Below are 26,092 nucleotides of genomic sequence, written 5' to 3' on the forward strand. Positions count from 1 at the left end.
CCTTTGACAACGTGCCTTTCGATGCCATATTGGAAGCCGCACGGCGTCATGGTATATCTCCAATGATTTCCAATTCCAACTCAATAATAGCGGTTTTCTTACTTATGGTTTTGCCGACGACTACCTAACATTGTTAGTCGGTATGTGCATCAGCACCCTTTTCGACCTGATGCAAAACGCTCCTCAGGTAGTTGAGGGTTGGTGTCGCCAATATGGCCTTTCGGTAAATCCGAGTAAAACATCTTTTGTTCTTTTCACGGAAAAGCGAAACCGTAATGGTTTTCGACCTTTACGTCTCTTTGATTCTAAAATCAATGTGACTGAACAGGTAAAGTACATTGGAGTCTTTCTTGATTCCAAGCTTTCCTGGACACCTCATGTTGAGTTCAGAATCAAGAAAGCTTGTATGGCCTTCGGGCAATGCCGGCGAACCTTTGGTACTACTTGGGGTCTTAAACCCAAGTATATCAAATGGATTTACACAACTGTTGTTCGTCCAATATTGGCCTATGGATGTCTTGTGTGGTGGCAAAACCCAAGTAACACACTTGTCACCGAAGAGTCACGGCGGCGCAGGTTTTTGTTGCGCAGAAGTCACTGTGACTTACTTCTAGCAAGTAAGTGTTTATTTGTTAGAAGTAAGTCATAGTGACTTCTGCGCAACAAAAACCTGCGCCGCCGTGACTCTTCGGTGACAAGTGTGTTACTTGGGAAGGGCGAAGTGAGAACGGTCCAATCAAAATTAGGCCATCTCCAAAGGATGTGCTCAATGGCGATGTCTGGAGCTTTCTCTTCAACTCCTACGACTGCGCTCGAAGTTCTCTTTGACGTTGCCCCACTACAAGTTTATCTCAAACAAGAATCACTTTCTTGCACTTACCATCTACGGGTACTCGGTCTACTAGAGAAAACTCCTGTGAACCGCAGATCAACACACACCTCGTTTCACTTTTGGTGGATTGAGACAAAGTTGCCCTAGCTCCAAGTGATCTCCCAATTGCTTATAATTTTCCATATAGGACATTATCCACGAAATTCCCTTCCCGGGAAGAGTGGACATCTGGTTATCTGGAGAGAAGTATTTCAGACGGCATCGTATGTTACACTGATGGCTCCTCTCTCGAAGGTCGAGCAGGTGCTGGTGTTTAATCTCGTGAGCTAAGGCTGCATCAGTCTCATTCACTTGGTAGACACTGCACCGTTTTTCAGGCCGAATTCTTTGCTCTTATGTGCGGAGTGCAATCGACACATCAGCAGCACGTAATGGGCAAAGTAATATACTTCTGTTCAGATGGCCAGGCTGCTATTAAATCACTTGCTTTGGCCAACTCCAGGTCGAAGATAGTTATCCCTTGTCGAACTCAAATCGAGGAGCTGACAGCTGAATTCAGCGAACGCTGTTCACCTTTCTTCCATTCTTCCATCGGTGGAAATGAATTGGCTGATGAGTTAGCTCGCACTGGAGCATCACATGACTTCATTAGCCCTGAGGCAGCTATTCCGGTATCCAAGTGTTGGGTAAAGCTTCAGGTTGACACCTGGGCTGCCACTCAGCACAAACAATACTGGAATAGTTTGAAGTCATGTCGTCAAACGAAATTGTATTGTACTGAGCCATCTCTATGAGTGGCAAAGTATCTTATCTAACAAATCTGTCAAAGCAGAATTGCAGCATGCTGGTCAAAGCATTAACTGACCACTGCCGACTCAGCTATCGCATGGCGAATATTCAGCAAGCTGATTCATTTGCCTGTGATCCCAACTAACATTTATTGTGAATGTAAACGTCAACAAAGCGTCCTTAATACGGCTTGATGCTGAGTAACTGTGTTGTACATATGGACGGAAGCTTCTATGCAAGCCCTATACCAATGAATCTGGCGAACTTAATCAGCTTGTACATGCTGTGCGATCAGCTTCTATGCCACCTAGTCATAGCTCTTTTCTCGGCTCCTATGTAACCACTAAATGAATAACATCTTGAGAAGGCGCTTTTTCAGCCTTTTCACAGTTGTTAAATAATAGTTTTACGGCATCCCCAAATTAAACGATTAAATATGGAAGCCATGATGAAATACATGTGGAACTGGAATTATCATTTTTAAAATTGAATAATTAAAGTACTTGCCGCTACTTGGAATCGAACGATCTCCGTATCCACTGGTCCCGATGATGTCCTCGCTGCCACACTGCTATATATAAATAACATAGAAAATAGCCCGTTTTGTTTTACTCCAGACAAGGCTTCATAATTGTGCCACAAGAAACCTTACCCAACTTCATCTTGCTGCAAAAGCTTGTGAAACGTCAAACGCAATAATGTTTACATTGAACAAGCTGTGTGGTTGCGCCAACAGATTCTTCTTCACAGCTTCTAGCTGAAAGAGTGTTCTTTAAACGGCTACGAAGCGCTGCTGTTTTGTGTTTTGGCAACATTACAAAACGTATTGTATAAAAGCAGCTGTTGTAGTGGCTGGGACTCTTACTCGATTTGCACATCTTCCGGCAAATCTTCCGGCATTGAATTAAAGTGCAATAAAAACAACCCAAATAATTTCACAGCACATACATGGATAGCTGTAAAGAATTTGTGTAGTAGCAATATATCCCGCTTAAAGTTTGTTTTGACAATAATGTTTATATCCGACAAGCCGTGTTGGTAAACCAACAGTTTCTTTATTACAGCTTCTAGCCGTAATGAAATCGCATAACGGCCTTTAAAGCGCTGCTGGTTTGGGGATTTGTCAGTATAATGAATTGTACTGTATAGTAGCAGCTGCTTTGTTAGTGGGGACTCCTATTCGATGTGTTCAAGTTTTCACATCTTCCGGGAAATCTCCCGGAGTTGGAATAGGGTGGAGTAAAGGCAGCCCCAGTGACAAGTAATGGATTTCTGAAAACCGAGTTTGGTGCTTGTTTTGCAGTCGTGTATTAGCTTATGATTTATATTTGATTAGCTTTCCTTTTATTCAGCGTTGACTGCTTTTACTCGATGGTTACACAACAGAAAGCAAATGACTGAAGCTTATAGCGCTGAAAATGTTAGTTGGGATAGCTGTGAATCCGGCTGGATGCAAGGCGTCTTAGTGAAGGTACCCAAAAAGGGTGAGCTAACTGTCAAAGGCCTTCGACAGAGTATCTCATTCTAAGTTGTTGCAAAAACTGTCAAACAATTTTTAATTTTCCCGGCAAGCAGTTACACTTATTCGATCGTATCTCACAAACAAGCAGTATCAATTGATAATAAATATTCAAATTTCGTTAACATCATTTCAGGGGTTCCACAGGGATCGGTTTTGGGTCCAATTCTATTTACGCTCTTCATTAATGACCTTCCGACAGTTATAAAGTTTTGCAAAGTGCATCTATTTGCGGATGATGTTCAAATATACTTATGTTCCCATAGTATGACAATTCCAGAAATGGCTAGGTTGATAAACTTTGATTTAAACAATATTTTCCGGTGGTCCGAGCTCAACCTTTTACCTTTAAACCCTGAAAAATCACACGTTCTGTTTATTAAAGCCTGTATCCGAAATAATCGGGACACAGAAACACAGCTGTAACTCTTCAATAGATACATTAAAGTTGCTCGAATTTGGTTAAATAACATCTTAAGATGTGTTCATTTCACCTACAAAATTTCATGTGAATCGGTGCCGTACTTTTTGTTGTCGCAATGAAAGAGTAGAATGTGCGCCATTGAATTTTGTACAGCCCCTAGTTTTGCATGTCAGCGCTGTAACTTTTGAATTTAGCAAAGAAAATGGCTGAAATTTTGAACACAAACCTCTCAATCTATGTTCGTTGCATAGGAAAAATTTCAAAAAAATCGATGCACTAACAACAATTTTATAGTCGAAACACGTATTGGAACTGAACGTGATTTTAGCCCCTCAGACAGCAATTAGTCAGCACCCTTTATTGTTTCGATTGTACTATTGAAAGTACTATACTAATAATCATCAAATTTTGCAGACATAATATTCACATAATTCACTACCTTCTGTGAAAATTTCATGAAAATTGGCAGAGAAATTCAAAAGTTATGAATAGGCAAACATCGCACAAGAAAAACACGAAAAATTTTCACTAACACTCACCCCTATCAACACCAGTTGCTTTCAAACCAATTGATAAAAATTGATGAAATTTTGCAAGAAAGTGTCTCTATAAGTATCATAACTGCTAACAAAATTTCATAATTATCATCACAAAACTTTGAACTGTAGCGTAAAAGAAGCATCTACTATGCGAATGAAAATTGTTCATGATTGTACAAAATGCTAAAAACCACGTCTGTTTGTTTTTCACCTACAGTTAAAAGTAATGCATCGATTTTTATGAAATTTTGCATAAATAATAAACATACACCAAAGAGTTCTCAATCAATTTTTTGGCCAATTTTATCGATTCATTACAGAGCTACAGCCGTACTTCTGTGTCCCGATTATTGCGGATACAGGCTTTAATCGGTCTCGCAACGCTACTGTCTCATTACCTACAATGATACTCAACAATGCTCCAATCAGATACGTTGATAAAATTTCCAATCTGGGTGTTATATTTCAGAGTAACTTAGAATGGGACAGCCAAATCATCTCTCAGTGCAGGAAAGTTTATAACGGACTTCGTCACCTGAAACTTATAGCTAGTATGCTACCAACTACCAACTGCAACAAAAATCAAGTTGTTTAAAACTCTTTTGCTTCCTCACCTAACGTATGGAACTGAATTTTTGTTGAATGCCTCGTCGCGTTCACTTGGTAGATTGCGTGTAGCTGTTAACTGTTGCATTAGATGGATATTTAATCTAACGTGGTATTCTGGCGTCTCACACCTTCAACCTCAATTGCTTGGATGCTCATTTTCTAATTTTGTTAAATACCGTTGTTATATAGCGTTGCACAAAATAATAAACACAGCAAAGCCTCTGTATTTGTATCATAAACTTAGACCGTTCCGTAGTTCTCGCGAGAGAAATTTTCAAATATCTCTTACAACTACATCACATTATAGCAATACTTTGTTTGTTCGTGGCATTGTTTACTGGAACCAGCTTCCAGCTCAAGTTAAAGCTTCACGATCTTTAAATGAGTTTCGTAGGGGGTGCATCTTATGGTTGAACACAAGTAATCAATAGTTTGTTTTTAGTTTATAGTCCATTCCAATATGATAAACAAATTTGAAATCTGATTTAGAAATAGTTGTAATATATTAAAATGAATTCTGTACTTCTTCTGATTGTAGAATTTAAAAAGGCTAAGCCTTACTCTACATGTATTATATGATATAAATAAAATAACTGTATGCGATAATTGGCGGGGCATCATGTTACTGTGTATCGTTCTCAAAGTCCTTTGCAAAGTGATCCTTAACCAGATACAGGAGAAGATTGATGCAACTCTCCGACTGCAGCAAGCAGGATTCCGTGGCGGACGATCCTATGTGGATCATATTGTCACGCTCCGTATCATCCTGGAGCAAATCAATGAATTCCAAGAGTCTCTCTACCTGGAGTTCATTGATTACGAAAAAGCTTTCGACCGTCTCAATCACGGAAACATGTGGGAAGTCCTCAGGCGCAAGGGTCGCGCTGAGAAAATCATCAGCCTCATTGAAGCACAGTACATGGCATTTTCGTGCACAGTACTGCACAACGGTGTTTTGTCCGATGCCATCCGGGTCGTTGCTGGAGTGGAAAAATAAAAAATTGGAGGCATCTCTTCAGATCAAAGCATTTTTGGTCCCATTTCAGGACCCAAATAAGTGGGAAAAATTTGTGCACGATTGATTATGTCCACGTTTTGCGCATCGCGTTTGAATTTTGTATGGGATTTTACATGGGAAAATACACTTTTTTGCATTTCTCTCATGGCAAGCTCGAATTTATCTAAAACCATGTAACCGATTATGTGAAAACATAGCCTAGGGTGTCCTGAAAAACTTTGTCGAAGACCACGAAGTGATCTAATGCTCATAAAAAAAAAAGTTATAGCGTTGGCATTGCTTGCCGAAACAGCATGATTTTGTTGCTATTGTTATTCCTTTGCATGTAGAAACATAAACACATGCACGCGGTTCGTTGGTTATAACTATTTTCACAAGCATCGGATCGCTTTGCGGTCTTCGACAAAGTTTTTCAGAACATCCTAGGCTATCATTATACATTATCGGTTGCGAAGTTTCAAACAAACTTTTTCAACTTATGACAAAAATGCAAATTTTGCACGGATACTCAGGACCCGAAACGGAACCAAAAACACTTGATCTGAGAAAACGGTTCCGGTGACCCACGCTGTATACTACACCGCTACTATTCCTCATCATAATTGAATCAAAATCATCAAAATACCGTCAAGGCACCATTCACCGTGGATCTAAGACGATTCGGGGCAAATAAGGGCTGTCATTTGACACTAGTCTTATAAACATTGTTGGTGCCGCTTTTAATTGCCTTCATTATAGTGTAACTAGTCTCTGTTGCGCCCGCTCAGCCCATAAAACCCTTACCCAATTCTCAGGGTCGGCTCATCCACGCCGAGGCAATTTCGAGGAATGAAGAAATGGTAAAAGAAGGAATATTTACTTTTTACGGCGGTTTATTAAAAAAAGGCCCTATCGTCCCTAACGTCCCTAGCTGATTCCTACCAGTACACTCTACTTACAATTTGTGTGGGTGTCAGTGTTGGGCCCGTCGCTGGAAGCTAGCTGGTGGAGTCCTGGGGTAGCGGATCGTAGCCACGCGATCTACACGTGGCCCGCTGGGTCACTGGGGTCGTAACGCCGGCTCACTCCTTTCGGTCCCCACGATGCCGGCTGCCGCACGGTCCTCTATGCTGGATCGCTTCTGTCGGTCCTACTGTCCTCCGGTTCCCGTAAAAGGGGGGAGGGGGGGTCCGTGTCGTTGGATCGCGCCCACACGATCCTTTCGTAGTCCGCTGTGCTGTCAGGGTTTTGTTTAACTTCAGCCGCCGGTGGTCGGCACTCCGGAAATATCCACTCACCAAGTCCCGGTGAACTCCTGCTCTTGGTCCGATGGAACCGATCCTTGCTGCAGGGTCTTGCGTGGTGCCGCCGGGCAGAAAAGTGTACCCAAAAGTGGGAAAATCGGTGGTTCACTACTCCACAAATGTTGCCTGAACTATCGGCTTTGGCACACTCGCTTAAACTCTCTTCTCTTCAAAAATTAACTTTTCGAGATGTGGTCGCTTTTGAGGCTAAAAACCAAGTGAACGAGCGATGGCTCGTTCGCTTCCCAGGAACCGGTGAAAAGGCTTTTTTTCGTAGACCGTGGTCCAGCAGGTTGCCCGATAAGCGGTCGCCAGGGCTGCTATCGCAACTGCCAGCCAACCCAAAATTGCTACCAAAACTGCGGGTGTTATTGTGGGTGTTGTGTGTGGGTAGGCTGTCTACAATTCCTAGGTGTGTTATTTAAATTAACCGTTTGCCGCCTTCTGCCTTCTAGCTGGTATTTCGCATGAACTTAATTTATTTGCATGATAGTTTTACTTAATTTATTGTATATTTTTAGGGTTTTATTCATATTTGATTTTTAATTATTGTTTGTGATTGTCCCTACTAGCTTTCTAAGTGTTCTTCTTTCAACATTTCCTCATATTTATTTAATTTTAATGCTGAGAAAGGTTTCGAGCTCTATGATCAGAGTGGACAAACAAAGGGGTTGGTCACAATAGGTTAAAATTAAAGCAATATCCACAGAAGTAGAAAATTTTTCACAAAATTTGGTGATATAGTACAATTAGTAAAAGGTAGTAGGGTCGCCTTGGTAGGTCACCATTCACCGTGGTAGTAGGGACCCATTCACCGTGTATGAGAAATTTTATTCTACTTTTTTTTTAAAATGATCAAAACAACCCAGCCAAGGGAATTTTCTTCGTTTAAATTCATTTCAAGTAATAACTTGCAAGATTTTATTAGAAAAACGATTGTTCAAATTTTCGATTTTTTCTAGAAATATGGGACAATGGGACGGTAAAGGCTGGGTATGCTGCGCAATTAAGATCCCATTGTGATCCACTAGCAGCAACCTTAGGGAAGATCGGGTAACCAACCCCGGTGGGAACTTTGGTCGTAGGCTGACAGGGAAGGGGGGGTTTGCTTCGGCAAACCTGAGCGTCTGTTCTCCAAGAGGAGCGGCTCACAACAGCGTCTGATCCCCATATTAGGGGCGGCTGATCTACGTCCGAGTGCCAGGGAAGGACTCTAAGCTCAACTGTGCACTATGGTCCTCCGGAAAGTAGGGGGTTGGTGTCAGGCCCTACGAGCCAGCCGTAAAAAACCATTGTAACGGAAAATCAGCAACAGAATAATACGAACCGAGACCAACGGCAACGACCCCAGCGAACAAAAAGGACTTGCGATTGGAAACTCGGTACGTGGAACTGCCGATCTCTCAACTTCATTGGGAGCACCCGCATACTCGCCGATCTACTGAAGGACCGCGGGTTCGGCATCGTAGCGCTGCAGGAGGTGTGTTGGACAGGATCCATGGTGCGAACGTTTAGAGGTAATCATACCATCTACCAGAGCTGCGGCAACACACGCGAGCTGGGAACAGCTTTCATCGTGATGGGTGATATGCAGAGGCGCGTGATCGGTTGGTGGCCGATCGACGAAAGAATGTGCAGGTTGAGAATCAAGGGCCGATTCTTCAACTTCAGCATAATAAACGTGCACAGCCCACACTCCGGAAGCACTGATGATGACAAGGACGCATTTTACGCGCAGCTCGAACGCGAGTACGACCGCTGCCCAAGCCACGACGTCAAGATCATCATAGGAGATTTGAACGCTCAGGTAGGCCAGGAGGAGAAATTCAAACCGACGATTGGTAAGTTTAGCGCCCACCAGCAAACGAACGAAAACGGCCTACGACTCATTGATTTCGCCGCCTCCAAAAATATGGCCATACGTAGCACCTTTTTCCAACACAGCCTCCCTTATCGTTACACCTGGAGATCACCACAGCAGACGGAATCTCAAATCGACCACGTTCTGATTGACGGACGGCACTTCTCCGACATTATCGACGTCAGGACCTATCGTGGCGCCAACATCGACTCCGACCACTATCTGGTGATGGTCAAACTGCGCCCAAAACTCTCCGTCATCAACAATGTACGGTACCGGCGACCGCCACGGTACAACCTAGAGCGACTGAAGCAACCGGATGTCGCCTCAGCATACGCGCAGAATCTCGAAGCCGCGTTGCCAGACGAGGGCGAGCTCGATGAGGCCCCTCTAGAGGACTGCTGGAGTACAGTGAAAGCAGCCATCAACGACGCAGCCGAGAGCACCATCGGGTACGTGGAACGGAATCGACGGAACGAATGGTTCGACGAAGAGTGCAGAACGGTTTTGGAGGAGAAGAACGCAGCGAGGGCGGTAATGCTGCAGCAAGGGACTCGACAGAACGTGGAACGTTACAAACAGAAGCGGAAACAGCAGACCCGCCTCTTTCGGGAGAAAAAGCGCCGCCTGGAAGAAGCGGACTGTGAAGAAATGGAACTGCTGTGCCGTTCCCAAGAAACACGGAAGTTCTATCAGAAGCTCAACGCATCCCGCAACGGCTTCGTGCCGCGAGCCGAAATATGCAGGGATAAAGACGGAGGCCTCTTGACGGACGGATGTGAGGTGATCGAAAGGTGGAAGCAGCACTTCGATCAGCACCTGAACGGCGTGGAGAACGTAGGCACGGAAGCCCACGGAAACGGAAGAAACGACGACGCCAGTGCAGCGGAGGACGGAAATGAACCAACTCCCACGCTGAGGGAAGTTAAGGATGCCATTCACCAGCTCAAAACCAACAAAGCAGCTGGTAAGGATGGTATCGCAGCTGAACTCATCAAGATGGGCCCAGAAAAGTTGGCCACCTGTCTGCATCGGCTGATAGTCAGGATCTGGGAAACCGAACAGCTACCGGAGGAGTGGAAGGAAGGGGTAATCTGCATTGGCGTAACTAGAGGGGGGGCCAGGGAGGCCAGGCCCCCCCCAGAATTCGCCAGGCCCCCCCCAGAAAAAATTTAAGGACTTTATACAGGGTGTTAGGTTCCTGAGTGCAAACTTTTTAAAGAGTGATAGAGGACCATAAATGGAGAAAAAAATTGTTCTACGCATATGGTCAAATCACAACCGTTAGTAGTTATTGAACTTCCTGGGTTTTTGACTCTTATTGCCTTAACTGGGAATAACTTGGAAACAGTCAAACTTATCGAAGTTTTTTGACCCTTATTCGAAAGATTAATGAATTTTCTATCAAATGGCATCTTTGAATCGATTGGTTTAGTTAAATAACTAAGTTTTCTAGAGCAAAATAGCTAAAAATAGTGTGTTTTCATTGGTTTTTGTCAATTATCTTTGAAACATGCGTATTAAATTAAAATTCTTTCTTCGACAAAGTTGTGGCTCCTGTTACACTCTACAATTCATTCTTTGACACCAAACTTCTAGCTCTTATCGTTTTCTTGCAATTTTGATTTAAATGTGCGCCACAATGCGCTAAAAAGTGCTTTCCATGACAGTTGCAAATTTATGATCTGAAATGCAATGTTAAAGTCGAAATTGAAACAAAACGATAAGAGATAGAAGTTTGATGTCAAAGAACGAATTATAGAGTGGAACAGGGGCCACAACTTTACCAAAGAAAGAATTTTAATTTATTACGCATGTTTCAAAGATAATTGACAAAAATAAATTAAAACACACTACTTTTGAGCTATTTGTTCTAGAAAACTTAGTTAACTCAACCAATCGATTCAAAGTTGCCATTTGATATAAAATTCAATAATCTTTCGGATAAGGGTCAAAAAGCTGCGATGAGTTTGACCATTTTCAAGTTATAACCAGTTAAGGCAATAAGAGTCAAAAACAAGGGAAGTTCAATAACTACGTAACGGTTGAGATTTTACCATATGCGTAGAACAATTTTTTTCTCCATTTATGGTCCTCTATCACCCTTTAAAAAGTTTGCACTCAGGAACCTAACACCCTGTATATGGAAATTAGAAAAAAATCTGAAAACAACTGTCGTGGTGACAAACATAGATCTATATTCTCAATTTAGTTGAAAATCGGAGTTTTCGACTAGCGAAGTTGGATTTTTCTCAAAATCCGTGCGTAGTGGTGCGCTGTATAGCAAACAGCTATACAGCGCACCACTTCCGAAGTTAGGTCCGACGCACGGATTTGGAGAAAAATCCAACTTCGCTAGTCTAAAATTCCGGGTTTCAACTACACGTACAGTAATAGAAATTTATTTGGCATAATATGTGTTTACATTGACAGTTATTGGAGACAATTCTCAACTTGACACTCTTTACAAGACCATTGTCCAAAATGGTCTATGTAATTAGTTAGTTTTGTTTGGAAATATTATATAATCCGAATTTTATAAAAAGCAATACTTTGTACATCTTCTTTTTTAAATCGCTGAGAAATTGAATCTAAATGATAATTTACAGGAATTCCTGGATGGGTATCTTTAAGAATCTTTGAATTTTTCTAGTAGCATTACTGCAAAATATGGTTAAGTGCTTCTTTGTGGAAATCAAGTATCATGTGGGGAAAAACTCTGGTTGAATTTGCAATGGAATTCCAGCAAAAGTTTGTGAATTCCTAGTGAGAATACATGTACGTAGCTGAAGCGTAAACGCGAGTGTATTCATTAAAACCATGCTGGAGGCGATTTCTAGTCGGTCACTATTAATTTTTTTTTATGTCGTGGGCCAGGGGTATTTTTGCGTCTATCAAACAACGCACAAATTCAAATGGTCATTGAGGAAGTTTTAATATATTTAAAAGCTGGTGCTGCAAGATGTAATCGTAAGTTTGAAGATATTCATGATTGGACTTGTAAAAGACTTGGTATTCATGAGATAATTGTGAAAGGATTCCTGGATGACTTCTTGGAGAATTTCTCGGCTTCTATGTCCCTCTAAAATTATCTAATAGAATTTCAATACAAATCGCTGGAGGAATTGCTCTAGAAATCCTAAAAAAACCCCTGGGTGAATCCCTGAAAAACATTATGAACGGAACACTGTAATTTTTTAACTAACCGCTGAATAAATTTAAAAAAAAATCCCGAGAGAAATTTCGGAAGAAATCATTACAAGAATTCTCGGAGCAATACCTGCAGGAATCCCTGGAGTAATATGTGAAAGTATACCTAAAGGAATCCCTGGATGAATTCCTGGAGTAATCCGAAGAGCAATTATGCTAGGAATTTCAGGAAAAAAAATCTGAAGAATCATCAGAAATCCCTGTGAATCCTTGGAGGAATTTCTGGATGCATTCCTGGAGGAATCCTTAGAGGAATTCTTCTAGAAATCACAGGAGGAGTTCCTAAATGTATTTCTGGAGGATATCCGGGAGAACCTTCTGGAAAAATTTCATGCGGAATCTCTGGAAAAGTTCCTGGACTAATGCCTGGAGCATTAGGGGTTTTTTTTTTATTATCGTACAAATTGGTATGAAGTTTCTGAAGGTTAATGAAATAAGGTAGGGATCATATATATTTGAAAAACTAAATGGAAAAAAATCAGGGTCGCCTAATTTTCCGGAAAACTCCAGTGAAAATCAAACATTTTCCACAGACACCACCTACTTTGAAAAATCATAGAACGAAGCATCATAGGCACATTTTTTTTTTGTGAAATCATAAGCAAATTTTCTCAGCAATTCCAAGATGGATTTCTGGAGGAAATCCTGGAAAATTTTTTGGACATATTCCTGGCGGATTCCCTGGAAAAGTTAATGGATTGATTGATTGATTTGTCTTTTTTAAAGAGACTTTAAGCCCTTGGCTCCAAAGTTAAGGCGAAACTGGAAGCATTTTCTCATTTTTTTTTGGTTTTTGATTTTTCATTAAAAACAAAGCAATTTTTTCAAAATCGGTTTTCGTGCACATGTAGAGTATGGATCAAGGTATCTTCTATTTTTTTTTTGTGGTGGAAAATGTTTTGCATTTTTGCAGAAACCATTTTTTGTGAAATTTCGTTCAAAAATGGTTTCTGCAAAAACGAAAAATATGTTCAACCACAAAAAAATTCAGGGGATACCTTGATCCATACTCTACATGTGTACGAAAACCGATTTTGAAAATATTGCTTCGTTATTTAATGAAAAATCGAGAATTAAAAAGTGAGGAAATGCTTCCAATTTCTCCAATTTTTCCAGGGATGCAGAAGTTCCTGGAGTAATGCCTGGAGCATTAGAGAAATTTTTGATGAAATTCCCAGATAAATTTCTAGAAGAATTCCCAGAGGGATTTCTGGAGGAATTTCAGGAGGAATTCTTGGAGGAATCTCACGGAAGAATTCTTAGAGGAATCCCTGCAGGAATTTCTGGTATATTCTTGGAGGAATTTTTGGTGGAATTTCTAGAAGAACCCGTGAAATAACTCCTGGACGAATTTCTAGAGGAATCCCTGGAGTTGAAATCCATGGATTAATTCCTAGAGGAAACCTGAAAGAATTTCCGGAGGAATCCCTTGGAAAACTTCCTATAGAATTTCCTGAAGAATCTCCTGAAAGAATATTGGATGCAATCTCTAAAGGATTTCCTGCAGAAATGCCTGGAGGAATGCTGTAGGAATTTCCGAAGAAATTCCTGGAGGGATTCCTGGATCAATTTTTGAAGAAATTCCTGTAAGAATTTCTGAAGAAATACCTACGGTAAATCTTGGTGGAATTTCTTGAGGAGCCCCTGGAGACACTGCGGTAGTAATTTCTGAGGAATTCCCAGAGAAACTCCTAAAGGAATTCCTATATGAATTCCTGAAGGACTTTCTGAAGGAATTCCTGGGGTATTTCTGAAGAAACCTCATAAGGAATTCCCGCAAAATTTCTTAGAGAAATTTCTACAAAAATTCTTGAAAAAATCCCTGGAGATATTCTTGGAAAGAACCCTGGAGAAATCCCTGAAACAAATTTCTGGAGGAACCTTAGGAGGGATTCCTGGAGGAACTTCCGGACAAGTTCCAGGTGGAATTTCAGGAGGAATTTCTGGACAAATCTTTATAGGAAATCTTGGGGAAATTCCATGGAACTATTCATGGATGAATTCCAGGAGGAATCCCTTAATCAATTCTTTGAGGAATCCTTCAACGAATTCCTGGAAGAATCTCTAGAGGAATTCTGGAAGGAAACCATGAAGAAATTTCTGAATATATTCATAGAGAAATTCCTTAAGAAATTCCTTAAGAAATTCCTAGAGAAATTCCTAGAGGAATTCTGAGAGGAATTTCTAATGGAGTTCCAGGAGAAATTTCCAGAGGAATTTCTGGAGGACTTACAGGAGCAATTTCAGAAGGAATTTCTGGAAGAATTACTGGAGAAATCATCGAAGGAATTTCTGGAGGAATCCATGAAATAATTCCTGGAGGAATGTGTAGAGGAAACCGCGGAGAAGAAATTCCTGGATTGATTCTTGGGGGAAACCCTGGAAGGATTTCTGGAGGCATTCCTGGAACAATTCCTGAAGGAATTGCTGTACGAGTTTCCGAAGAAATTCCTGGAGGAATTCCTGGATCCATTCCTGAATAAATTATCGAAAGTATTCCTGAAGAAATACCTGGGGTAATTTTTGGTGAAATTCGTGGTAGAACTCCTGGAGGAGTCCGTGGAGAAATGCCTGGATTAAATCCTGGAAGAATGCCAGAAGGAATACCTGGAATAATTCTTGAATAAATTCCAGAAAGAATTTGTGGGGAAATTTTTAAAAGAATCCCTTGATGATTTCCTGGAGGATTCCTGAAAAAATATTTGAAGGAATTCCTAGAGATATCTCAGGAGGAAATCATTCAGGAATCCCAGGAAGAATTACTGGAATATTTCTTGGACAAACTCCGGGAGGAATTCTTGAGGTAATTTCTAAATGAATCCCTGAAGGATTTTCTAGATAAATTCTTGGAGAAATTGTGGAAGTAATTTCTGAAGGAATCCTGGATTAATGCCTGGAGGAATCCCTATAGAAATCTCTGGAGGAACTTATGGAGGAATGCCTGGAGTAACCCCTGGATAAATTCCTGGAGAAATGCCTGTATCAATTCCTGGAGGAATCTCTCGAGAAATTCCTTAAGAAATCCCTGGAGGAAACCCTGGGGAATTTCCTTTAAAAATCCCTGGAGAAATTCCTGGACTAATGCCTGGAGTAATCTCTGGATACATTTCTAGATGAGTTCCTGGTGCAGTTTTCAGAAGAATTCTGGGAGCAATCTCCTGGAGTTTGGAGTTTTTAGAAGAACTCCCGAAGCAATCTCTAGATGAATTGCTGGAGAAATCCCGGGATGAGTCCATGGAGAAACTCCCAGGAGAAATTTCTAAAGAAACCTCTTGGAAAATTCCTAGAGGAATCCTTAGAGAAATTTCTAGAGAAATTCTTGGAAGAATCCCTGGGCAAATTCTTTGAAAAATCCCTGGAGGAATCCCTGAAGCAATTTCTGGAGAAACCTCAGGAGGAATGCTTGGAAAGTTCTGGACAAATTCCTGCAGGAAGTTCTGGATGAATTCCTTGCGGAATCCAGGAAGAAATCCTCGATTAATCTGTAAGGCATTTTTTGTGGAATCCCTTGGAACTATCCCTGGAAGAATTCTTGAATGAATTCCTGGAGGAATCTCGAGAGAAATTCTGGAAGCAGTTAATGGAGGAATTTCTGAAGAAATTCCAAAAGAAATTTCTGAAGAAATTCCAAAAGAAATTTCTGAAGAAATTCCAAGAGAAATTTCTGAAGAAACTCCAAGAGAAATTTCTGAAGAAAATCCAAGAGAAATTTCTAGAGGAATTCCCAGAGGAATTTTTGGAGGAATTCCAGGAGGAATTCCTGAAGGAATTGCGGTAGTAATTTCTGAAGGAATTCCTATGGACTTTCTGAAAGGGATTCTTGGGGTAATACTTAAGTAACCTCTTGAGGAATTCCTGGAGGCATCCTGAATTTCTAGAGAATTACTTGGAAGAATCCCTGGGGGAATTCTTGCAAAAAAAAACCTGGAGGAATCCCTGAAACAATTTCTGGGAGAACGTCAGGAGGAATTCCTGGACAAATCTCTATAGGAAATCTTGGGGAAAATCCGTGGAACTATTCATGGAAGAACTGCAGGAGGAATCCCTAAATGAATATCTTGAGAATCCCTGAATGAATTCCTGGAAGAATCTCTAGAGGAATTCTAGAAGGAATCCATGGAGAAATTTCTGAAGGAATTCCTGGAGTAATTTTTAGAGGAATTCAGAAAGGAATTTCTGGTGGAGTTCCAGGAGGATTTTCTGGAGGAATTACTGCAGGAATCATCGGTGGAATTCCTGGAGGGATCCATGAAATAAATCCTGGAAGAATGTGCAGAGGAAACCCTAGAGAACAAATTCCTGGAAGAATTTTCGGGGGAATTCATGGAAGAATTCCTGGATCCAAACTTGAATAAATTCCTGGAGTAATTCCTGAGGAAATACCTGGGGTAATACCTGGAGAAATTCTTGGTAGAACTCTTGCAGAAGTCTCTGGAGAAATGCCTGAATGAAATCCTAGAGGCATGCCAGGAGGAATACCAGGAATAATTCTTGAAAAAAATCTGGGAGGAATCTGAAGATTCATTCCTGATGAAATACAAATTTTGATTTCTGAGGGAATTCCAGGACGATTTTCTGAAGAATTCTCAGGGGAAATACTGAAGAAACCGCTGAAATTCCTGAGGAAATCCTGAAATTCTGGATTTATTCCTGCGCGAGTTTCTGAAGGAATCCCAATAAGAGTTCTTCTAGAAATGTTTAAAATAATCTCGGAATTCGTTTTTGTAAGAAAAACAGTAGAAATTTCCGGTGAATCCCTGGAGGAACTCTTGAAGTAATTTATGAAGAAACCCGATGAGGAATCCCGGAAGCAAGCCCCATTAGGAACTCTTTTTGGAATCTCAGGAGAGTTTTCTTAGCGAATACCTGGAAGAATTTTTGTAGGAATATTCCTGGATAAAAAAATGAAGAAATCAATGTCTGCAGTAATTGTTGAAGGAATACTAGGATCCCTAGTGGAGCGGACCTGGTGGGATGGTTAGAACACTTGACTATCACGCCGAGGACCTGGGATCGAATTCCGCTCCCGACAAACTCGCAAAATGTGAGTTCTTCCTTCGGAAGGGAAGTAAAGCGTGGGTCCCGAGATCAACTAGCCTAGGGCTAAAAAATCTCGTTAATACAGATACAAAAAAACTAGGATCCCTAAAGATTTTTTGTACAAATTCTTCAAGCAATTCTTGGAGTGTTTTTTAAGAATCTCTAAGTAAAATTTTCTAAAAGAATTTCTGAAAACATTCCTGCAGAAATACTTCGAATCATTCCAGATGTAATTATTGGTGAATCTCTTGTGGAATTTTGGAAGGCATATATGGAGATATCCCTGTAGAAATCTCTGAATACCTGCAGAAATACCTTAAAGGATTTCTGGAGAAATTCCTGAAGGAAACTGCGAAAAAAGCACTGGAACAATTACTGGAGGAACCTCTAAAGATATCCCAAGACAAATCCCCGAAAAAATGTCTAGTGGAATCCCTAGATGAATTCTTGATTGAATTTCTGGAAGAAGCCAAGATGGAATCACTGAATTAAGCTATGGAAAAAAATCTTGGAGGAATTGTTCGTACTCATATAGTTTACAAAACTATGAACAAATCTGAAACAGTCATTTTGATTACTCAAAACTACAATACTGATTTGCATATTCACATATCGGGCGCCCATCCCGCTTAAAATTCATCTCAGGTCAGGCCCCCCCTGGGCCCCCTCCAGAAAAAAATCCTAGTTACGCCAATGGTAATCTGCCCCATTCACAAGAAAGGCGACCATTTGGAATGTGAGAACTTCAAGGCGATCACTATTTTGAATGCTGCCTACAAAGTGCTATCCCAGATCATCTTCCGTCGTCTGTCACCTAAAACAAATGAGTTCGTGGGAAGTTATCAAGCCGGTTTCATCGACGGCCGGTCGACAACGGACCAGATCTTTACCGTACGGCAAATCCTCCAGAAATGCCGTGAATACCAGGTCCCAACGCACCACCTGTTCATCGACTTCAAAGCGGCATACGATAGTATCGACCGCGCAGAGCTATGGAGAATCATGGACGAAAACGGCTTTCCTGGGAAGCTGACTAGACTGATTAAAGCAACGATGGACGGTGTGCAAAACTGCGTAAGGGTTTCGGGTGAACTATCCAGTTCATTCGTATCTCGCCTGGGACTGCGACAAGGTGACGGACTCTCATGTCTACTCTTCAACATCGCGCTGGAAGGTGTGATGCGACGAGCCGGGCTCAACAGCCGGGGAACGATTTTCACAAAATCCGGTCAATTTGTGTGCTTTGCGGACGACATGGACATTATCGCTAGAACATTTGGAACGGTGGCAGAACTGTACACCCGCCTGAAACGCGAAGCAGCAAAGGTCGGACTGGTGGTGAATGCCTCAAAAACAAAGTACATGCTGGTAGGCGGAACCGAACACGACCGGATCCGTCTGGGTAGTAATGTTACGATAGACGGGGATACTTTCGAGGTGGTGGAGGAATTCGTCTACCTCGGATCCTTACTGACGGCTGACAACAACGTGAGCCGTGAAATTCGGAGGCGCATCATCAGCGGAAGTCGGGCCTTCTACGGGCTCCAGAAGAAACTGCGGTCGAAAAAGATTCACCCACGCACCAAATGCACCATGTACAAAACGCTAATAAGACCGGTGATCCTCTACGGGCACGAGACATGGACCATCCTCGAGGAGGACCTACAAGCACTCGGAGTTTTCGAGCGACGCGTGCTAAGAACGATCTTCGGCGGTGTGCAGGAGAACGGTGTATGGCGGAGAAGGATGAACCACGAGCTCGCTGCACTTTATGGCGAACCCAGCATCCAGAAGGTGGCCAAAGCCGGAAGGATACGGTGGGCAGGGCATGTTGCAAGAATGCCGGACAACAACCCTGCAAAGCTGGTGTTTGCAACGGATCCGGTTGGCACAAGAAGGCGTGGAGCGCAGAGAGCACGATGGGCGGACCAGGTGGAGCGTGACTTGACGAGCATTGGGCGCGACCGAGGATGGAGAGCGGCAGCCACAAACCGAGTATTGTGGCGTACTATTGTTGATTATGTCTTGTCTTAATGATGTTGAACAAATAAATGTATGTATGTATGGGACAATATGGGGCACGGTGAATGGAGACCATTGATTTTTAGGGTACCCATTCACCGTGCCTTTTTGTTTCAATTAAAAAGTACTTTCTTGTTAAACTTGCTTCGGTAATGCAAAATACATACCTAATATGTGAATTTAATTGCTTCTTGGTGGAATAAAAACGTTACTACATTTAGTTTATCGCTTAAATCACCTTAGCGCAGTTTTCGTTTTTTCACTATGAATGCAGTGAACGAGCAGAAACCCGCTTCATTTAAACACACTTTAGTGTCAAAATGATACTTTTAAATGTTTCTAATGAGCGTTTTGACATGGTAACAATACATTAGTGTTGTATTGTTGAAATTGAAGGGAAATTGTCATATCATTCAATCATAATATGGAAATAATGAAAAAATATTCGAAGGCACACGGTGAATGGAGCCCCCACGGTGGATGGCGCCTTGACGGTAATCAAAATCCGAATTTTTAACTCGAACGTGAAATCTGTGCTGCTATACGCCAGTGAAACCTGGTGTGTATCAGTGGAGAACACTCAACGGCTGCAGGTCTTCATCAATAGATGCCTGCACGGTGCTTCATTTACCGTTATTATCAAAAAAAATATACCATCAAAACCTGAAACGCCATTCTCTTTCTTCATCATTCCTACACCTCTGGACAAATTTTTAAAAAAATCGTTAGACGAAATTTTGAATTACGCCCTTTTAAAGGGCCTAACCCCTAAAAATCAGGGTTTCTATAGAACAACATCATATTTCATAACAGAAGCATGTATCTGCCATCAAAATTTGAAGCGCCATTCTCTTTCTTTATCATTTCTACACCTCTGAACAAATTTTGAAAATAATCGTTTGACGAATTTTTGAGTTACGCCCTTTTAAAGGGCCTAACCCCTAAAAAATGAGGGTTTCTATAGAAAAACATCATATTTCATAACAGAAGCATGCTTCTGACAACAAAATTTGAAACGCCATTCTCTTTCTCTATCATTCCTTCACCTCTAGATAAATTTTGAAAATAATCGTTGGACGAAATTTTGAGTTACGTCCTTTTAAAGGGCCTTACCTCTAAAAAAATAGGGGTTTCTATAGAATACCATCATATTTCATAACAGAAGTATGCTTCAAAAGCCAAAATAATGAACAGTATCATTAATAATGCTGTAATACTATGCACTAATATTGAATGCATTGTGTATAAAAATTAGCCATAACGCCAGTATAAGGGAAGTATTCTTTAACCTGTAGGATACGGACGTTGTTGGCTTCATTTACTATTATAGCCAGAACAACATACAATGAAAAACATAAACGACAGTTCATTTACTTTTTCATTTATATAGTTAATGCACACCCATAAACTGAATTTCAAAAATAATGTTGGTCAAATTCTCCAGTTACGCCCATTTGAACGTCACAAGTACATATAGTAGAATTATTATAAAACTTAGTTTCATTTAATCACGTTTATTCTTCGGTAACGTAGTTTAGCAGTTAAATATAGAACTATCATTACAATTGATCATCTCAATCCTTAGTTTTGTATGTTTATTAATTGAAAACAGCAATCACCATTAAATCTAACGAATGAGATAGGCACATGCCATCGCTTGTTTTGTCTTTAAAAAAGCAATACAAAAAACTTACGTCCCACGCTAAGAATGGCAATTGATACAAACATGATTGCTTCCTACATGTTTGAAAATACTTCCCTTATATTAGCGTAATGGCCAATTTGTATACAAACATCAATACAAATAGCCAATATTGACGCATAGTATCAAATTGTAGCATTATTAATAATACGTTTTATTATTTGGGACTTCAAGGCATGCTTTTGTTACGAAATATGATGATTTTCTATAGAAACCCTGATTTTTTAGAGGTTTGGCCCTTTAAAAGGGCGTAACTCAGAATTTCGTCCAACAATTATTTTAAAATTTGTTCAGAAGTGTAGGAAAGATAAAGAAGGAGCAAGGAGTTTCAGGCTTTGATGGCAGAAGCATGCTTCTGTTATGAAATATGATGGTATTCTATAAAAACCCCTATTTTTTAGGGGTAAGGCCCTTTAAAAGGGCGTAACTCAAAATTTCGTCTAACGATTATTTTAAAAATTTATCCAGAGGTGTAGGAATGATAAAGAGAGAGAATGGCGTTTCAAATTTTGTTGGCAGAAGCATGCTTCTGTTATGAAATATGATGTTTTTCTATAGAAACGCTCATTTTTTAGGGGTTAGGCCCTTTATAAGGGCGTAACTCAAAAATTCGTCAAACGATTATTTTCAAAATTTGTCCAGAGGTGTAGAAATGATAAAGAAAGAGAATGGCGCTTCAAATTTTGATGGCAGAAACATGCTTCTGTTATGAAATATGATGTTTTTCTATAGAAACCCTGATTTTTAGGGGTTAGGCCCTTTAAAAGGGCGTAACTCAAAATTTCGTCTAACGATTTTTTTAAAAATTTGTCCAGAGGTGTAGGAATGATGAAGGAAGAGAATGGCGTTTCAGGTTTTGATGGTATATTTTTTTGATAATAACGGTAAATGAAGCACCGTGGCCTGCGGTATATAATTCGTGCATGATGGCCTCACAATTGGATCTCCAACGTGGAGCTCCATCGTCGATGTCGTCAAAAGCTGATAGCGACATAAATTCGGGAGCGAAAGTGGAGGTGGGTCGGCCACACTCTATGCAGGGGCGGAAACGTAATCTGCAAGCAAGCGTTAGATTGGAACCCAGCAGGACATCGCCGCAGCAGAGGCAGACCCAGAGGTTCATGACGGCGCAGCCTCAACAACGAAATCAAGCAAGTAGACAGAAATTTGACCAGGCCACAGGTCAAGGCGATGGCTGGCAATCGCCCAGGATGGAAATCTTTCAATTCGGCCCTCTGCACCACCGTGGGTGCCCAGGACTGAAAGTAAGTAAATTTCTGTGCCTGTCATTGTGAGGTAAGTACAACAATTCATACACCATGCCCAGGGAGTCGAAAAAATGTTCCCGACCGGAACTTGAATCGAACCCGTCGTCTCCGGATTGGTGATCCATAGCATTAACCACTAGGCTAAATGAAGACCCCTAACTAGTGGGGTTACCTATCCAAACTTTCACCGTTCCATTTGTAATCTGATCAAAAACTGCCTACCAGTCAGATTTTGTATGACAAGTCCCATATTTGTCCGCATAGTTATATCTAACTTTTCTCACGAAAATCCATACCCCACGCCTTGCGATTGTTGTCCCAATCATAACAATTTTCTGCTCTCTTCGTGATTGCAATGATGGCACAAAACCCACGTAAAGCGATTTTATTCACGTTTTCTCATTTTCTTCGCCAAATTGAAGTTCATGATCATCATTTTTCATCTTTCATTTTTGTGAACTTTTCATTTCGGGCTCACTCACGCGCGCGCGCGCGCGCCCGCAACTCTCTCAAGCTAAACTACAAGCGAACCAATTGCACCGATGGAAATGCGCGCGCAAACGACAGCACATTTTACCCTAGACTGCATCAGCCACTACCAACGAGCGGCGAAAACAAAACTCTTTTGCTCTTTGGCTTGGTCGGTCGGCTCGGATAATGCAGTCAATTTTTCATTGGAAACATCACGCAGCTCTTCAACCCCTGCCCGGATGGCGGCGCGGACAGCATTAGTTCGACAGAATACGATTTTCCTTTTGTTTGAGTTTTCCTTTTTTTTGCAATTAACAATTTCGGAGAAAAGGTAGGTACACGTTTTTGAGAGCTTGTTATGGAAAGCGAAAACCGATTTACCTCCAAAGGGGGTCCTCCACTACTGACTGCACTGCACTGTTCGTCCATTTGCGGCAGGTTTATGGGAACATGCAGGGCCCGGCCCGCGTGACCCATCCGAAAGTGGAATCCGCGTTTGATCTTCAGTTGATCCAGAAATCGCATTTCCCCGCGCGAAGTTCCTGTTTCTCGAAGTAAGCCGATTTCACTTGCACTATCTAAATCGAACAAGAGAGACCTTGGACTAGGTGATCAGCTTCCCAAGATATGCAAATCGTTCGGAACCGGTTGGCGAAACGCGATGGTCGGTAAAACTGGAGCAAGTCCAGCGTACATATGTACAATTCGATGGGGAGATGCGTGATATCCAGAGGGGCAATCTCACGCGTGCTAGCAACGATGCTGTTCCGGCGGATTTCTAACTACGCGAGGGTATCATAATCGATTAATTACACGCTCCAGCTAATCAGGTTGTCTTCGGCGAAGCATGCTTAGGGCGGTGACCGCAAATGATATGATTGATGACCGGTGTAAGGAAATTGGACTCGTGACAGAACTAATTGCCGTGTTGGAAGAAAAAAGTCAGCTGTTTTTGATGTGGTCAAACATGTGATGCGCAGCCGATGGGGCGAACATCCTGCCATCGACCTAGTTATGCTTTAATGTGATTGAAACTTTCACCAATAGCTTATTTAGTATATTTCGATTTAAATTTTATCGTATTATGAAGGTTGTCAAGTTAATTTGCTAAATATACCAATGTAAATTAGCACGGTAAAGACTGGTTATTTGGCGCAATTCAGATCCCATTGAGATCCATTAGCCTCTACCCAGCAACTCCGATCTCGGCATTCTGTAAGTGTTATGTTAAGGGTTTCTTATCGACGCTCGAGTTCCAGGGAAGGACTCTTAGCTCAACTGTGCACTATGTCCCTCCGCAAAGTGCTGATCTCTCAACTTCATTGGGAGCGCTCGCAAACCAGCCGATCTACTAAAAAGCAGCGGATTCGTTCGTCATCGTAACCCTGCAGGAGGTGTGTTGGACAGGATCCATGGTGCGAACGTTTAGAGGTAATCACAACCCCCCCGTAACTTGACAGATGAGCTCAGTTTCGCGTACCTACTTGCAAATCGCAGATGTCGCTACTGTTCGTAAACAACGGGTCCATCCTTCACTGACGCAACAATTTTTGTCCATGCGAAAACACCTTTTTGTTTCGTGGTGAGTGGAAGCCAACAAGAGGCTAGCGTTTCGTATCAAAAGGACGTATTCAACAGAAGCGCAAAAGCGAATGTTCATTAAATTGATATTATTTTGATTTTTCTTTTTGTTGTTGTAAGAAATGTAATAAAATCACATGTTTAAATGGTCTTCCATATTAATTGGTGACTGCGCATGCTAGACCAAACCGAAGATCAAACTCGAAAAAAAACATCTGCAAATTATTATTTTTAACTTCCATTTTGGCTTGGCCACCAGATATGTAACTGTAAAATGTTAGCATAAGTAACCTAATTTATTACTTGCTGGTGCTTAATAACTGCACTAGAAGAAAACATGAGTTTCTTATTAATTTTATGAAAACCGACTATTTTACCTTTACTTGTTTTATAGATATAATTTTCGCTTCTAGTAAAAAAAAATCATCATGCCGCACTTAATTTCCATTTTGTACCACAAAAAAGCGGAAACAACAAATAAAGGTTTCTGGTTAATGTTTTAATATTTTTGCTCGGTTTGTTATTGTCGGTTTTCGTCCTTTTCAAAAGTAGCGCTTGCCGCTTTGAATCTGACAGTACCACCCGGACCAAAATTTTTAGGTACGCTGACGTTGTTCGGCAGCTGTCAAGAAGCTCCCGGGTTGGGTAATCATATCATCTAGCTGCAGCGACACACGCGAACTGGGAACATCTTTCATCGTGATGGGTGATAACACAGATAACATACATCCAGGCTAGAGCAAATTTCAATCAGAAAGTTGTGTAAGGATTTGAATCTTCACTTGAGTAAGGTTGCAAACCAATACACGATGAAGACACTAACGCCACCAAACACCATATTGCCACAGTCAGTGGTGAATTGAAACATTTCCAGTGGTGAATTAAATTTGTATGGGATATTAACCGATTGCAACGCCACGATGATGGCACTTGTGTTGCCGATTTCAAATGGCCGTTAAATTCCGTACACAGTTTCGGAACTGGACTTGGATGTCTGTTCTCTGTGGTGATAAGCAAAGGCGCGATTGGTGGCCGATCGACGAAAGAATGTGCAGGTTGAGGATCAAGGGCCGATTCTTCAAGTTCAGCTTAATCTATATGCACCAGCACAGCCCACACTCCGGAAGTACTGAGGATAAGGAAGATAAGGAGTATGACCACTGCACAAGCCACGACGTCAGGATCATCATAGGAGATCTAAACGCTCAGATAGGCCAGGAGGAGGAATTCAGACCGTCGATTGGAAAGTTCAGCACCCTCTAGCTGACGAACGAAACGGCTTATCGATTTCGCCGCCTCCAAAAACATGGTTATATGTAGCACCTTCTTTCTATCACAGCCTCCCTTATCGTTTCTCCTGGAAATCACCACAGTAGACGGAATCGTAAATCGACCAAGTTCTGATTGTCGGTCGGCACTTCTCTGACATAACCGACGTCTAGACCTATCGTGGTGTTCTAACATCGGCTTTGGCAACTAACGGGTGATAGTCAGACTGCGTGCAAAACTTTCCGTCATCAACAACGTACGGTACCAGCGACTGCCACGATATAACCTAGAGCGACAGAAGTAACCAAATGTCGCCTCAGCATACGCAGAATCTTGACAAAGATGAGCTCCTGTGGCCCATCAAGAGTACTGCTAGAGTACATTAAAACGACGCTGCCGAGAGCCCTATCGGGTACGTGGAAAGAAGTCAACTGGACTAATGGTTCAACGAGGGGTGTAGATCGCAGCATGGGCGGTAATGCTGCAGCAAGTATCCCGGCAGAACGTGGAACGCTACAAACAGAAACGTAAACAGCAGACTCCCGCTCACGCCGCCTAACAAGATATCCCACGAGTCACGACGATGAGAAAACGACAATTATTTTTCTCGCCAACACCTCACGCCAGTACGTTTAGACCTGATAGCAATACTATC

The 26,092-nt window shown here is 41.5% G+C and overlaps 1 protein-coding gene and 1 long non-coding RNA gene across 3 annotated transcripts in view; one reads left to right on the forward strand and one right to left on the reverse strand.

Moving 5' to 3' along the window:
- LOC109429575 (uncharacterized) overlaps window positions 1–26,092 on the reverse strand; it is a 174,633-nt gene that overhangs the window by 27,758 nt on the left and 120,783 nt on the right. The window lies entirely within an intron of this gene.
- The window catches only part of LOC134287444 (uncharacterized), a 443,288-nt gene continuing 418,626 nt past the window's right edge, over window positions 1,431–26,092 (forward strand). The window contains exon 1 of the long non-coding RNA XR_009997308.1: window positions 1,431–2,764. This is a non-coding gene — a long non-coding RNA (uncharacterized LOC134287444). The remainder of the gene's footprint in view (window positions 2,765–26,092) is intronic.

Source organism: Aedes albopictus, chromosome 2 (genome assembly GCF_035046485.1).
Source record: "Aedes albopictus strain Foshan chromosome 2, AalbF5, whole genome shotgun sequence".
Taxonomy (NCBI): domain Eukaryota; kingdom Metazoa; phylum Arthropoda; class Insecta; order Diptera; family Culicidae; genus Aedes; species Aedes albopictus.